The sequence below is a fragment of the Sus scrofa genome, chromosome 8 (genome assembly GCF_000003025.6).
Source record: "Sus scrofa isolate TJ Tabasco breed Duroc chromosome 8, Sscrofa11.1, whole genome shotgun sequence".
NCBI classification, from domain to species: Eukaryota; Metazoa; Chordata; class Mammalia; order Artiodactyla; family Suidae; genus Sus; species Sus scrofa.
Genome location: NC_010450.4, coordinates 32393749 through 32409627, shown reverse-complemented (window position 1 = coordinate 32409627; position 15879 = coordinate 32393749).

Sequence of the window (15879 nt, the reverse complement as noted above, 5' to 3'; positions counted from 1 at the left end):
AAACATGAACAATCGTGCTATATATTTTTATGAGTATATTTATATGTAGTAGACATTTGGATGTGCAGAGAACTTTATAAACACCAAATTCTGGCTGCTACTTACCTCTGGAGGAAAAGGGAGAGGAAGGTGCGTGGGGGGGGCTTCAACTGCAGTTACAACGACTTGTTCTTTTTATCTTTTATTAAAGTATAGTTGGTTTGCATCACCAACTGATAACTTGTTCTTTTTTTTTTTTTTTTTTTGTCTTTCTAGGGCCACACCCGTGCATATGGAGGTTCCCAGGCTAGGGGTCCAATAGGAGCTACAGCCACCAGCCTACACCACAGCCACAGCAACGCCAGATCCTTAACCTACTGAGCAAGAGAGATTGAGCCCACATCCTCATGAATACTAGTCGGGTTCATTAACTACTTAGCCATGACGGGAACTCCAAGATGACTTGTTCTTAAGCTGCATGGCAGTACCCCTGGATTTCTTTCATATTTTCACAAGCCTAAAATTTTTATTTGAACAAGAAAGTCATTTTGTTTTATTTCTTTTTGGGCTGCCCTGTGCCATGTGAAGCTCTGTGCCAGGGATCAGATCAACACTGCCGCTGCAGCGACACCAGATCCTTTAACCCACTGTGCCTGGCCAGGGATCGAACCTGTGTCCTGGTGCTGTGGAGACACCGCCAATCCCATCGTGCCACAGTGGGAACTCCTTGTTTGAACTAGAAGGTTTTGAAAAACGTATTTATATCTGGGTGGGTAATTTTTTTTCCTTCTGAATATTTTTTATATTTTCCAAATGTTTATAATGACCATGCTTAGCTAGTCTAAAAATCTATATTAAATATTGAATTCTAATTTGGTTTTTGATGAACTAGGCATCTTTTTACTTAAAGCATCAAACTAATGGCCAGTCTTATTGCTTAGACTCCCTCCAATCTCCCACAGCACTCCTTCCTTTAGCACACAGATGAGGGCTCAGGAGTCACTGTCACCGCTGGCTGGCACAGAGAGAGGGGAGATGATTCTGAATCAGAGCTCTGGTGGTTGTTCTGCCTTTGTCACTTGAAGTTGTGTGGAATTTGGAAAAATATGTCATTTCTCTAGGCCTCTCTTTTCTTTAAGATAAGGATAATAATTCATGCTCGGCTTTGTAAAGACAGAAATTGAGGAGCATGAAAATAGTTCTGAACTTTACAATGCTTTGGGAAAGTCAAGTTCTTCCTCATCTGCTCAAGTCCATGTCTGAGTCACCAATCCTGGCCTGCCTAGAGTTTAATGTAGCAAATCCATCCCAGAGGGGTTCTAATCTTTTTTCTGTGTCTGGTCGGTGGCATAGTCAGTGGGATTGCTCCCCAACTTTCCTGGCTTTCCCCCTTTCTAGGCAATGATAGGACTGCACTTTCCTTCCTTCTTGAAATCAGACATGGTCACGTGACTTGGTGTCTCCACTGAATCTGGAGTATAAGTGGTGTGTGTCCCTTCCAAGGAGAAATTTGAACAGCAGTTTTGGGAATCACCATCTTCCTCTCCAACTGCAGGGTGATGTGGAAGCATATGTGTGATGCAGCCTCAGAGCTCCTGGGTCTCTGAGTGACTAAGGTGAGCAGATTTAGCCATGCCTAGAGTGGATATGTCCCATGAGTGAAAAATAAACTTGTTACAGTGAGCACTTGAGATCTGGAAACTATTTATAACCACGGCAAAACTAAGTCTAGCCTGACAGATGCAATTGGCCAAAATCAGTGTAGTATATTAAGAAAAGGGTGACAAGAACATAAGACAAGTCTTCATCAGAAACAAACAAGGGTATAAACAGAATGTGGATTCACGATGGATCCTCCTCCAGTTATTCCCTCCAAGACTTGGCAGAGACTTGGTCCATCTTTCTCGTTTAAGGCCAGAAGGACAACAATTTCCAAGCTCTTTCTGACCCTTGCAAAAATCACTCCCATCTCAGAGAGGGTTTTACACCCAAGGATTGGCATGATAGCTATTAAAGCTGTTTGCCAAAATTTCTTGTTTTCTTCCTTTCCAGGAATATGGTAAGAGTGTAACTATTATTCCTCTTGGGGTTGGGTGGGGTCATGTAACTAGTTTGGGGCAATGAGTTATGACCAATTAATTGCCAATGCAAAATGCTCCAGATCTCTTTTTCCTCTGGTCTGTGGACCCACAGTGTTAGAGACAGGGGCTGCTCCATCAGCAGAAGATCCTAGGTTTGATGAGCTAATCCCTTCTGCCCAAGCCAACAAACAGATATGTTATGTGATATGAAAAATTGTTTTAAGCCCTCGAGATGGTGGGCTTGTTTGTTACAGCAGCATAACTTAGCCTTTCCTGGCAGATACAGAGGGAAATCATGAGGTAAGTACCGCCTCCTTTGTAAATGATCACAACCATCAGAACCTCAAATTAAGTTATGCCTTTCCTCTCCATAACCTGGTTACCTGAGCAAAAACAAAATAAAATAGAAGCAAAGCAAAAAGAACGCTAAGTCCTCAGAAAATTTATTAATGGAGCCATGGTCCTCTTGAGGGAGGATCCCACATCTTCTTCCTGCAAGTGTGAAGCCTAGTTCGCAGGTACCATCTCATCTATGGCTTGATCAAAAGAGCATCTCTGAAGCTGGGAACACAGGCTCAAGAAGGGTTCTTGTTTTGCCTCCTGCGTCCAGTTCCAAGACTGAGTTCCCAGAAGTGAGTTCACAAGTGGATTTTTCTTAGTCTTTCTTCTTCTTATTGAGATATAGCTGACACATAACATATTAGTCCAGGTGTACAACGCAATGATATGATATACATATATATTGTGAAATGATCACCATAATAACTTTATTAACATCTATCACCACACATAGTTACAATTTTGTGAATGTGTTGAGAACTTTTAAGATGTACTCTCTTAGCAAATTTTTTTTTGGTCTTTTTGTCTTTTTGCCTTTTCTTGGGCCGCTCCCACGGCATATGGAGGTTCCCAGGCTAGGGGTCCAATCGGAGCTGTAGCCACCGGCCTACACCAGAGCCACAGCAACGCGGGATCCGAGCCGCGTCTGCAACCTACACCACAGCTCACGGCAACGCCGGATCGTTAACCCACTGAGCAAGGGCAGGGATCGAACCCGCAACCTCATGGTTCCTAGTCAGATTCGTTAACCACTGAGCCACAACAGAAACTCCTATTTTTAACTTTTTGAGGAAACTCCATACTGTTTTCCATGGTGGCTGCACCAATTTCATTTCCCACCAACAATGTGCAAGCTTTCCCTTTTCTCCACATCCTTGCCAACAAGTGAATTTTTATAATTTTTACAAGTGTTCATGGGCCTTTCTAATATTTCTCACAGTATTTACCACACACTCATTATTCCATACTTGTGTGTTTTCTTGTGAATGTGTTTGGTCTTCCGAGACATTAAAAGGAAAAAAAAATTGCCTTATGCAGTCAGGTGACCTCTAGCAGGTGATTAACTGTTATAACTTTGACCTTTGAATCCCCACAGACATTTTTGTTCAGTTGCCTTGTGCAAAGTACTTTATTTCAAGTGCTTGAACGAATACCTGGAGAATTACTCATCTCATCAACTAAGGCTTTCATCTCAGTATGAAGCACGTTTACCTCAGCCTTTATTTGCTTTTGTTTCTGAGACAACATCTCTGAAACTCTTGATTCATCGCCAAGCATATTTAAACTTGACTTCTTCAATGGACTGATCTATGAATTGTAAAAATATATTTACTTACATGTTTTCATCCGATTAAGGAGAAGTTCAGAAGATAAAGCATGTTATTCGCCAAAGAATATCCATCTCCAGCAAGAGAAATGTTCTGACGTTGGTGTTCAGATGTGGACGCTAGAGGTGGAGGAAATGGTTTACAGATTTCTTTGGAAACTTAATTGGATAGCTATGAGGAGAAAAAAGAGAGGCATCTCCAGATGAGGTAGCTGCAGGCATACTCAGTTGTTAGAAGAAGCGAGGCTACTGTAAACTACTTGACATCTGGGATTCCAGAAGATTCTTTCTTCTGCCTTCCCTCCTTCCTTCAGCTGGGTTGCCCCACTCAACCTCCTGGGCTCCTACTCCATGTTGCTCCCTTGGCAAACCACCCCCTGACACCCTAACAGGTCAGACCCTTCATACATGGTCTTAAGGAACTCCATATATTTCCATCCTAGCCATCACAATGATCACTAAATAAGCATTTCTATAATTATTTATTGTCTCCGCCAATAAATCATAAGCTCTGTGACAGCAGTGGTCATATTTGTATTGTATGCCCCTATTCTCGTACCCAACTTACCAATTCAACAAATACTTACCGAGTGTCTTTGGTGTGCCAGGCACTGTGCTAGTTGCTTGGGATGCTTGGTGAACAAAGCAAAGATTCCTGACCTGATGAAACTTACAGTTGAGAGCAATAACTCAAATAATAAATGATCGACACTATAATAACATGGTAGGATAAAGAAGATGTGAGGTATGATGCACAAACACACAATGGAATACTACTCGGCCATAAAAAAGAATGAAATCATGCCATTTGCAGCAACCTGGATGGACCTAGAGATTATGACACTAAGTGAAGTATGTCAGATAAAGGCAAATACCATATGATAAATATGTGGAATTTAAATATGATATAAATGAATGTATGTACAAAACAGAAACAGACTCATAGACATAAAAACAAATTTCTAGTTATCAAAGAGAAAGGGCAAAGAGGAAGGATAAATTAGGAGTTTGGGATTAGCAGATAAAAACTACTATATGGGAGTTCCCATCGTGGCTCAGCAGTTAATGAACCTGGCTAACATCTATGAGGATGTGGGTTTGATCCCTGGCCTTGCTCAGTGAGTTAAGGATCCGGCATTGCCTTGAGCTGTGGTGTAGGTCGCAGACGCGGCTCAGATCTGGCATTGCTGTGGCTGTGGTATAGGCCAGCAGCTGTGGCTGTTTAGACCCCAGCCTGGGAACCTCCATCTGCCACAGGTACGGCCCTAAAAAGAGAAAAAGACCAAAAAAAAAAAAAAACTACTATATATAAAACATATAAACAAGTTCCTACTGTATAGCACAGGGAACTATATTCTATATCCTGTGATAAACCATAACTGAAAAGAATATGAAAAAGGATATATATCACTTTGCAGCACACCAGAACCTAACACAATATTGTAAATCAATTATACATCCATTTAAAAATTTTTTTTAAATTAAAGTACATGGTATGTTAAAAGTTGAAAAGTTCCAGGGAAAAATGAAAAGGTAGGGCAAGATCAGGAAGGGAAGCTGCTTGTGTTAAAAAGCGAAATAGCAGTTCCTGTTGTGGCTCAGCCATAACGAACCTGACTGGTATCCATGAGGATGCAGGTTCAACCCCTGGCCCTGCTGAGTGAGTTAAGGATCCTGCCCTCCTGTGAGCTGCAGTGTAGGCTGCAGATGCAGCTTGGATCGAACGTTGCTGTGGCTGTGGTGTCAGCTGGCAGCTACAGCTCCAATTCAACCCCTAGCCTGAGAACTTCCTTATGCCACAGGCGCTGCCCTCAAAAGACAGCAACAACAAAAAAGTTAAAGAGGGTAGTCAGGTTAAGTCTCATTGAGAAGGCAGCATGTGAGCAAGGCTTGGAGGAGGAAAGGAGGGCAGCCTCGCAGACCTGGGTAAGAGTGCTCCCCGCCTAGGATCAGGTAGAGCCCATCCTTTAAGGCAGGAGGGTGCCTGGTTTGTTCTAAGAACAATAACAGGACAGTGTGGCTCGAATGGAAGAAACAAGAGAGCAGAGGGTAAGGTCAGCGATGCTCAATAAATGTTTGTCAAGGGAATGAATGAACAAAACAAACCCTTGTTTTTAAACTTAGTTTACAGGATTTTCACATGCCTCGCCAAGCTTCCCATAGGTAAGAAAAATCTCTAGATTCATCCTGTCTGCTTACTGTCATCTCCTGGATATTAAGTAGCAATTCTAGGAGGCTTTGTGTCCTTCTGTTGCTAAAGAGGAAACATCTCCTGGCCGCGTCAAGAGATGGCCATGTGACCTCTTAACCATAAGCCCTGGGGACCCTCCTAGCCTGGATTCACACGGCAGAGTCGGAAGCTGAGGAGATAAAGTTGATTCCGTGGCTCCATGCAGAAGTTCATGGTGCTGACAGGCCACTCCACCTTCGAGGCTGACGTGATGGGAACCACAGTGAGGCGGTGGAACCACAAAGCGTTCCAAGGGGTAGAGAAACATTATCTCACTTAACACACTGAGCAGATGGCGGGAGCAAGGAAAATGGGCTCTTTGTGAACACACGGCTTCCTCTCCCTGAAACTCGCTCTCTGGAAAGGTTCTGAAATCCACATACATGAATGGTGGACAGCAGTGGTTTCCAGGCACCAAGGCAGGATCCGCTGTGAGATGCTTGGCTAACTCTCTCCAGAATCTCCTGGGAAGTTTTCTCAAAATATGGACTCTGGAGTTCCTGTCATGGTTCAGTGGTTAACGAATCCGACGAGGAACCATGAGGTTTCGGGTTCGATCCCTGGCCTCGCTCAGTGGGTTAAGGATCCGGCGTTGTGGTGAGCTGTGGTGTAGGTCGCAGATCCTGCATTGCTGTGGCTCTGGTGTAGGCCGGTGGCTGCAGCTCTGGCTAGACCTCTAGCCTGGGAACCTCCATGTGCCACAGGTGCGGCCCTAGAAAGGGCAAAAAGACAAAAAAACAAACAAACAAACAAAAAACTAGACTCAGAGAGCCTAGCTCTGGAGGCTCTGAATTGGTGGATGTGGGTAGACTCAGGAGTTGGTCCTTTTAACAGCTTCCCAAGGCACAATCACAAACAGCCAGAAGAGAAAACAAATAGCTGTGCTGTTCCGATCATGTACCTGCACTGAGCCTGAAAGCACCATCTCTTGCTACTGGTACAGGCATCAGTGATCAAAAGAAGTTATGTCGAGGTAATAGGGACATGGAAGCCTGCTTGTAGAATTTTTGTAATCACAGCCCTGAAAGGCCATCTTCACAGTGCAGAGGTCCCCTGGGACAGCAGTGGTAGAGCTTGTCCCCCTTCCTCACGCCTACTTGCAAGTTCTTCCACTGAAGTCACCAGTGTGAAAGCAGCTGGAGATTGTTGTGCATATTGATGAAATTGGTTGTTTTTTTTTTTTTTTGGTTTTTTTTTTTTTTTTGGTCTTTTTAGGGCTGCACCAGAGGCATGTGGAGGTTCTCAGGCTAGGGGTTGAATTGGAGCTGTAATTGCCGGCCACAGCCACAGCCACAGCAATGTAGGATCCGAGCTGCATCTTCAACCTACACCACAGCTCATGGCAACTCCAGATCCTTAACCCACTGAGCAAGGCCAGGGATCGAACCCGTGTCCTCTTGGATGCTAGTCAGGTTCATTTCCACTGAGCCACGACGGGAACTCTAACACATTGATGAAATTGTAACAGGAGAAAAAGCAAGTTGGGGAATCTTGGAATTTTTACAGATATTCTAGTAAGAGGTGGTGAGGAAGATGGGCGAGGGTACCAGTCACCAAGATGCCCCCCAAGAATCCCTCCTCCCTGGGGGTCATGCCTTTGGGTGATCTCCTTTCGCTGTGCTAGGGTTGATCTATCTGGCCAAAGCACATGGCAGCAGTGAGCTGTGTCACTTCTACAGTTATGTCATTAAAAAACCACTGTGGCTTTCATCATGGACTCTCCTTCAGCTCTCCCACACTGGGGGAAGCCAGCTGCGGTGTTGTGAGGACACTCAGGCAACCTATGGAAACAGCCACACTGTGAGGCACTGAGAACCCAGACAACAGCTGGCAAGGAACCGAGACCTGCCAGCGAGGTGAATGAGCCGGGAAGGGTATCCTCCAACCCACTTAAGCTTTCAGATGCCTATAGACCCAGCCAACAGTTTGAATGCAACCTCATGAGAGACTCTGGGCTAGAATTAACCCCGCTAACCCACTCCTAGATTCCTGACCCTCAGAAACTGTGTGAGATGATGTTTGTGGTTTTAAGCTACTAAGTTTTAGAATAGTGGTTAACAGCAGTAGATAATACACTAGTGATTTCAAGAGCTCATCAGAAAATTATTCATGTAATCCCAACTCAGACGTTTCTTTCCAACTAAGTCATACAGCATTTCCAACTTTTACAGAAGTATACAGGCAGAAAGGGGTACAAATCCTAAAAGGATACAATATTTTATACAGCACCTAGATTGCAAAACAAAACATTACCCAGATCCCACCAATTAAATTCTGCTGGAAGGGAACAGAACGAACATGGTACGTGAAGTTAGAACTCACTCAGTCCTCTCACCTACCAGCTTTTAGCATCTTTTCTGGGCAAATTACTGTAAACTTTAATATTCTCACCTGTAAGATGGATACAGAAATACCTACTCTGCAAGTTGCTCTGAGAATTGAAGGCATTAATACGCATGGATTGATAGTCATCTGTGAAAACATTCAAAAGTTACTGGTGGGGCAGGCTGTGTGCACGGCGGTATCACGGTCAAGTTTGGGGAGCACTTTGAGGTTAAATAACTGAAACAAGACCAGGAATGTGAAAAGCAGAGCTTTCATATTTGCAAAGGGCTTTAACTGTTTGCATGAATGCCTTAAACTTGGAGCTGCATCCCCTGAATAGAGATTAAAAAGAAAGGAGGAGGAAGAATATCTAAAGACTCAAAAGAGGAGTTCCCATTGTGGCTCAGTGGTAATGAACCCAACTAGTATCCATGAGGATGTGGGTTCAATTCCTGGCCTCTCTCAGTGGGTTAAGGATCCAGCGTTGCCGTGAACTGTGGTGTAGGTTGCACATGCAGCTCGGATCCGGCGTTGTTGTGGCTGTGGTGTAGGCCAGCAGCTGTAGCTCCAATTCGACCCCTAGCCTGGGAACTTCCACCTGCTGCAGGTGAGGCCCTAAAAAGACAAAAAAAAAAAAATTTTTTTTTTAATTAGAAAAAAAAAAGACTCAATAGAAACAAGGGAGCAAGTAGAGCAGAAGCACAGAAATGCTTTAGAATGGAGTGGCCACATGATAAGATAGACCCTGGACCAGCAGTCTGAGGGTGATTTTGTGGCAAGATCAGGATAAGAATCCATGCATTTTCCTCCGCAACCAGCCAGTCTTCCTTTCAGCAAACACTGTCTTCTTTTTATTTATAGGCTACGTAAGAAGCTGTAGCCCTACTTAAACATCCATATAAACTCGTCATGTCCACTGCACGTGTTCAGCAAATAGAAAGTAGATGTCTGAGTATAATAAGCCAAGTGATTCATTAAGAAAAAAAATTCCTTGTGTTTTCATTGGAGCTTTAGTTTCTTCTGGTTGCACATGGCAGGACCCAACTCAACCCAGAATCCAGGCACAGCTAGGAGCCCAAGTGCTTGAATCAGGGCCACTTGGTCCATTTCTTAGCTCCATTTCCTCTGTGTTGACTCCCTTCAGCTTTGAGTCTCCCCTGCCAACAAGCAATAGGTGCCAGTAGCTCCTGAGTTACACGCTTCCTGATTCACAATCACAGAGGGGAAAAAAGTGGAAACCACCTCTGAGAACTCAAGGACAAGCCCCGAATCCAGTCTGATTGTCTTGGATTAGCCTGACTTGAGCTGTTTATCTGTGAGCCAGTCATTGACTCCAGGTTCTGATTAGTTCATATCCAGGCTCTATGGCTCTCCTCTGAAGTGGAAATGCAGCCTTGCCTGAAGAACATGAGCTTAAGGGCTAAGGCTGGTGGGGGGGTAGGGGGGTGAGGGGGAGGAAAGCTGTCTGTCCCTAGGGGAAGAATCAGGCCTTTTGCCAGAGGGAGAATGGATGCTAAAGAACAAAAATAACATGTCTACTGGGGCCTGTCTTCAAACTCATAGTCCATATTCTTTGTCCATGGGACAACCACCACTTTATAAGGCTGAGGTCATTAATTTTTTTTAGGTTTATCCTATCTTGTTGGCTTTACTTCTATAAAAGCCATATCTGTTGCAGATAGCTCTGTACAAGTTCACAGACTCATTTAAGCATTCTTAAATACATCTGCCCAGTTATGCAAAAAAAAAAAATATGTTGCTAAGAAGAAAGGAAACTAATTTATATGGGAGAAGACAGAAAGTAGAAACATAAACATAAACTGAAACTAGATGGCGAAAATGGCACAACTAAGAGAGGTAGAGGAGCAAAGCCCATCAGAAATTCCAGTGCCTATTTGAATACTTTCTCCTTGCTTCTTAGGTTGGGTTTCCTAGAAGCAGATCCAGGCAATGCCCTCGGGAGAAGGGGGGGCGAGGGAAGAAGCATAGGGTGTGGGTGGGGAGGGGGAGCAGCTAAGCAAAGATGTCATCTCACTTGATATGTGCCTGAGTCTCATCCCACAGGAAGGCTCTGGAGCACAACCTGCACCACTGAGTCAATCCTGGAAGCAAAGCCTTTTGCACCTTGCGCCATTTAGGCAACAGCTAGGGTTCGTCTCCCCCTCTGGAAGACAGCTCCTGTTCAGCCAAGAGCAATTTCCCAAAGAAAGAGACAGCTGTGGGTTGTTCTCGGCCAACACATGCAGCAGCTAGAGGATGATGGGGGGTTGGCCGATGAAAAGAATGGGGGAGGGAGCACCAACAGCGCACACTCAGGTCCCCTACACCTGCGACCTGTTTGGCCGTAGCACTTTGCCTATAACTTTCATCCAAGCTTTAATACAACATCCACTTTTACGACTAATTCTTAAACTTACTATATATCTGCTCCTCTCCACTTATACAACTGCTAACTTAGTTTAGCCTCTCATTTTCTACTGCCTATTGTCTAGAAATAACTTCCTCGTTGTGTGGCCCCCAATAAACCATGCTTCCCTGTAGTCCTGCCTTGTGAAGTCCCCTCCCACATGGCTTTGACCAGTCAACTGCAGTAGAAATGATCTTGAGCAACCTCTGAGGCAGACCTCGAGAGACCCGAAGCTTCAGCTTTTGCCTTTTGGAATGCTGTCACCACTAGATAAGAAAATACGGCCTCAATGCTAAATGATGACCAACCACTCATGAGGAGAGAGAAAGGCCTGGGGACCATATGGGTAAAGAGGCCTGTCCGGCCCTCTGCTGACCTACCAGCTGAACGCTGCCACATGAGTGAGCCCAGGTGAGACCAGCAGAAGAGCCAACTAACTAAGTCACAATATTATGAGTATCAGGTCACTATTGTTCTAATTCACTAAATTTGGCATCAATTTTTGTACAGGAACAATTAAAACAGAAACACACTCAAAGACTTTGAAAAACTTACAGTTACCAAAGGAGACAGGGGTGGGGGGAGGGATGGATGGGGGGGTTGGGATTGGCATATGCACACTGAGGTATACAGAATAATTGGCCAACAGGGACCTGCTGTATAGCACAGAGAACTCTACCCAGTATTCTGTGATAATCTAGGTGAGAAAAGAATCTGAGAGAGAATGGATATGTGTATATGTATGACTGGGTCACTTTGTTGTTCAGCAGAAATTATCACAGCCTTGTAAATTAACTATACTTCAATAAAACTTTAAAAAAAAAATCTCAGAGTTCCCATCATGGCTCAGCGGAAATGAATCTGAATAGCATCCATGAGGACGCAAGTTCAATCCCTGGCCTCACTCAGTGGGTTAAGGATCCAGCATTGCCATGAGCTGTGGTATAGGTCGCAGATGTGGCTTGGATCCGGCATTGCTGTGGTGTAGGCTGGCAGCTGCAGCTCCAGATTCAACCCCTAGCCTTGGAACTTCCATACGCCATGGATACAGCCCTAGAAAGACAAAAGCCAAAAACAAAAAACAAAAACAAAAACAAAAACCCCTCACATCTTCCCTGTATCCCCTCAAACCCATCTTTCTTTCCAAAGCCTGTATCTGACCCTCTTTCCTGCTTAAGAAAATCCTGATGAGCTTCTCTTCACAGCCTCAGGTCTCAACTCCTTAGCCTGGCATGTGGCATGTGCAGCCCTTCGAAATCCAGCCCTTGCTTACTGGTCCCTCCTAGTCATCAATCACAAAACCTGCACCCTAGCCACTTTGAGCATCTGCCCTTACTCTGGTCACACCATGCTGTCCCATGCCTCTCCCTTCTACCCCACCTCACATAAGCCAAGGGTAAATTCTCCTTCCAGCCCTCCTCATTTCCTTCAGAGAGAGTCAACCACTTTTGTCTCCACTACAGCCCTTGCCACGTTTGGCTGGTGCCCCTCTCCTCCTGCTCACCAACTCCTTCATTGCCGGGACCACGGTGTATTCACTTGTAAACCCCCAGAACCTAGTCCAGTGCCTGACATGTAGTTTGGCCATCATTAGCAGCTGACTGATTGCGGAGTATTGCCAACTCCGTGCTCCTTGAGAGCTGATGTTATCGAAATATTTGTCCTGCCCACCGCCCAGCAAGCCAAGACGCTGAGAGGCGAGGTTTGCAGCAAAGAGGGGGAAGCCAAGCAAGGAGCAGCGGAGTGTTTATGGCGTAAAGAGTAAAGAAGTAGGGCAGTCTGAGATGTGGGGAGCTGGGGAAAGGTGATTGGAAAAAAGCGTAGTGGTTGCCTTTCTGCACAGGTGTAACTGAGCTACAAGCCGCTGCACCTTTAAAAATGGAAGCACTGAGCATGATCGAGGGTGGCGTTTTCGGCCCTCTGACATCAAGAGATCACTGAGCAGATACTCATGCAGGCACAGTGGGAGGCTCCCCCCCCACCCCTGCCACGCCCCACACTGTCTGGTCCAGTCTTAACCAGGTCAACTTGAACTAGACACAGTTGACTCCAAGTTCCTGGAAAACAACTTGGGCAAACTTATTGTTTCGGTTCCATGCTGCTGGGAGGAGCTGCACCTCTTCTGTATCAACAAGTAGAACGACCCAGACGAGTGAAGGTAGGTGCAAAGGATTTGACTAATGATCACCCACAGTTTCAGAGGCACTAATGTTCTTCCTCTCACTGTGCTTAGTTCAGAGCCTGGAGCATGATAGGTCTTCATGGAGTATTGAGCAATGGGATGTAGCAAAGTAAAGGACCAAGAAAGCAAAAGGATAGAAAACAACTGGGAGTTCCCATCGTGGCTCAGTGGTTAACAAATCTGACTAGGAACCATGAGGTTGCAGGTTCAATCCCTGGCCTTGCTCAGTGGATTAAGGATCTGGAGTTGCCGTGAGCTGTGGTGTATGTTGCAGATGCAGCTCGGATCTGGCATTGCTGTGACTGTGGTGTAGGCCGGCGGCTACAGCTCTGAATGGACCCCTAGCCTGGGAACCTCCATATGCCTTGGGAGTGGCCCTAGAAAAGACAAAAAAAAAAAAATTAGGAGACAGAATCTTGAGAAAGACAAAGAAGAAGTTCTTAAGGTAGAAGAATTCTTTTTTTTTTTTTTTTTTAGGGCTGCACCTATGGCATATAGAAGTTCCCATGCTAGGGGTTGAATCGGAGCTGTAGCCCCCAGCCTACACCACAGCCACAGCAACACAGGATCCTCGACCTACACCACAGCTCATGGCAACACTGGATTCCCAAGCCACTGATTGAGGCCAGGGATGGAACCTGCATCCTCATGGATGCTAGTCAGATTCATTTCTGCTGAGCCATAACGAGAACTCACATCAAGGTAGAAGAATTCTTACATTCTCTAAACAATTTGATTTTGGTTCTAAATTTATCCCTCTATTTCTTTTTGAACCAAGTGGCACGTTTTCATAGAGGATGAAAAACCCTGTGATGTGGCTTGGGGGCCAGTATCACTGACTTTTCTCAGACACCTCCCCACAGAGGCTCTGGCGCAGACCCTGCTCATAGATTGGGTTTGAGTGAGGCAGTGCCAGGATGGAGTCCAGGCCGGCAGGAACTAACCATTCACAGTTATTTCCAGATGTTGTCTAATCTGCCATGATAAACTGGAGCCACTTCAGACAGGCCTAGAGCACATACCTTCTTTTCTTGTTGGCCCTGGAGCAAGGAGAAGAGAGATTTCCCCAGGGTTTTTATTGTTCAGAAAAGTTCAAAGTGATTTCCATTTTCGATCATTTAAATCAGGGGTGAGGCACAGGTTTGCATTAATTACAGTTCAGGTGAGTCACAAACTGTGCCCTTGGTGAGAAGGGAGATTGGACAATCGGGGGTATATTAATAAGTCCCAGGCCAGCTGTGGCTACATCAGAATCACCTGAAGGGCTTGTTAAACCACACTGCTGGGCCCACCTCCAGAGTCTGATCATATGGCTTTCTAACAAGTTCCCAGGTGATGCTGAGTCTTCCAACCCAAAGACCACACTTCGAGCACTACTGCCCTTGACCATGAACTTCTCGTACAGGAGGCCTTGGCCTTTTACCTCTGTGTGTGCAGTACCTCGCACATAGTAGGTGTCCATGTAGGCTTTCTATTTAAATTAGATGAGAGTTAATTATAATTGTTAGAAAAGTTATTCAAAAAGTTATTCTATCATGTGCCTGAAATCACATCTTTCTTCTCTTGGATTAAGAGATAACAAATCTTCACAGAGCTTAGTTCTCCCATTTTATCTCCATCAGCAACTTCTAATGAAGAGAGCAACTCCGATAACACTGTTTCTAGCAACCAAATAGAGTCTAGAGATACCAATCATTCAAGTAAATTCTGGAGAAAGAACTTTGCCTGGTGGTGACCATGAACTATTCTTCATGTTGTGTTTCTTGGGTTTCAAGTGATAGAAACACTTTTCTAAGCAACACAGAGAGAAAGCAGAACTTAATGGTTTGCAGAACCCAAGAAGAGTTAGAACAACCAAACCCAGCAGGGATGTGGCCGAGCCCAAGGCTAGAACCAGGGTCCCTGCCTCTGTTGGTCACTCAGTCTCTCCACTTTGGCTCTATTGGCTGTCACTGCAGACTGGCTTTCCCCATATTGCAATGAATTCAAGGAAGAGACCCAGCTCAGTTTAGGGGGGTGGGGCCTTGTAAGAAAAGGGCATCTCCCACTGTGGCCATGTAGTGGGAAGGGCACAGGTCTCACAGGACTGGTTATTAGAGATGTCCATCACTAATGCCTTTGGCCAATGAAAACCTTTGTAAGTGTTGATAGGTTTTTTAGGTAACATAATTCTAAATCCTCTGTACCAGTCATATGTAACAACAGTCAAACACAGATACCAACAGATCCCTGGAGAAGAGCTGAAGCTTGCAGCCAAGAGGGAAGACCAACCTGGAATTGAGATGTACTTGAGAAATATTCCAAACTACAATGGGGTGTTACATCTTGGTGCTTCTTTAAATCAAAACCTCAAATGAGAGGGTTATAAAACACAAGGCAGAAGTTCTCTGATACATACCAGATGCTACTTAGTAGCAAATCATATTTTAAAGGATGTCAGCATGGCTTTCCTAGATTTTTGCAAGAGAAGGTTTTTCTCGTCCTTCGCCACATTGACCCAGAGACAGGACAAGATATTTCCTCTGCCTTTGCTAACCTAAATATGAATTTTTCATACCGAAAAATCCTAGCATGGGAGGCAGATTCCCAAATAAAATGTCAGTCAATATTCTCCGTGGTCTTTTAGACACACATGAAAATCAGCCCACTCTTTTCACTCTCAGTTCTGAATGTTTCACATTTTAAGTACTATAATGTCAGCTGTAGTTTAGATGAAGGCCCAGGGACAGAGATTCTTTGGGGAAAAAATTAAACTACAGCAAACACTGTGATGCTGCTATGAAACAAGCTCACAAACCCAAGTTCAAGCTTGCTTTGCAAATGAGGCTCTCAAGTGGGAACCTCAGCAGTAACAAACCCAACTAATATCCATGAGGACAAGGGTTCGATCCCTAGCCTCGCTCCGTGGGTTAAGGATCCGGCACTGCCATGAGCTGTGGTGCAGGTCACAGATATGGCTTGGATCTGGCATTGCTATGGCTATGGTGTAGGCCAGCGGCTACAGCTTGG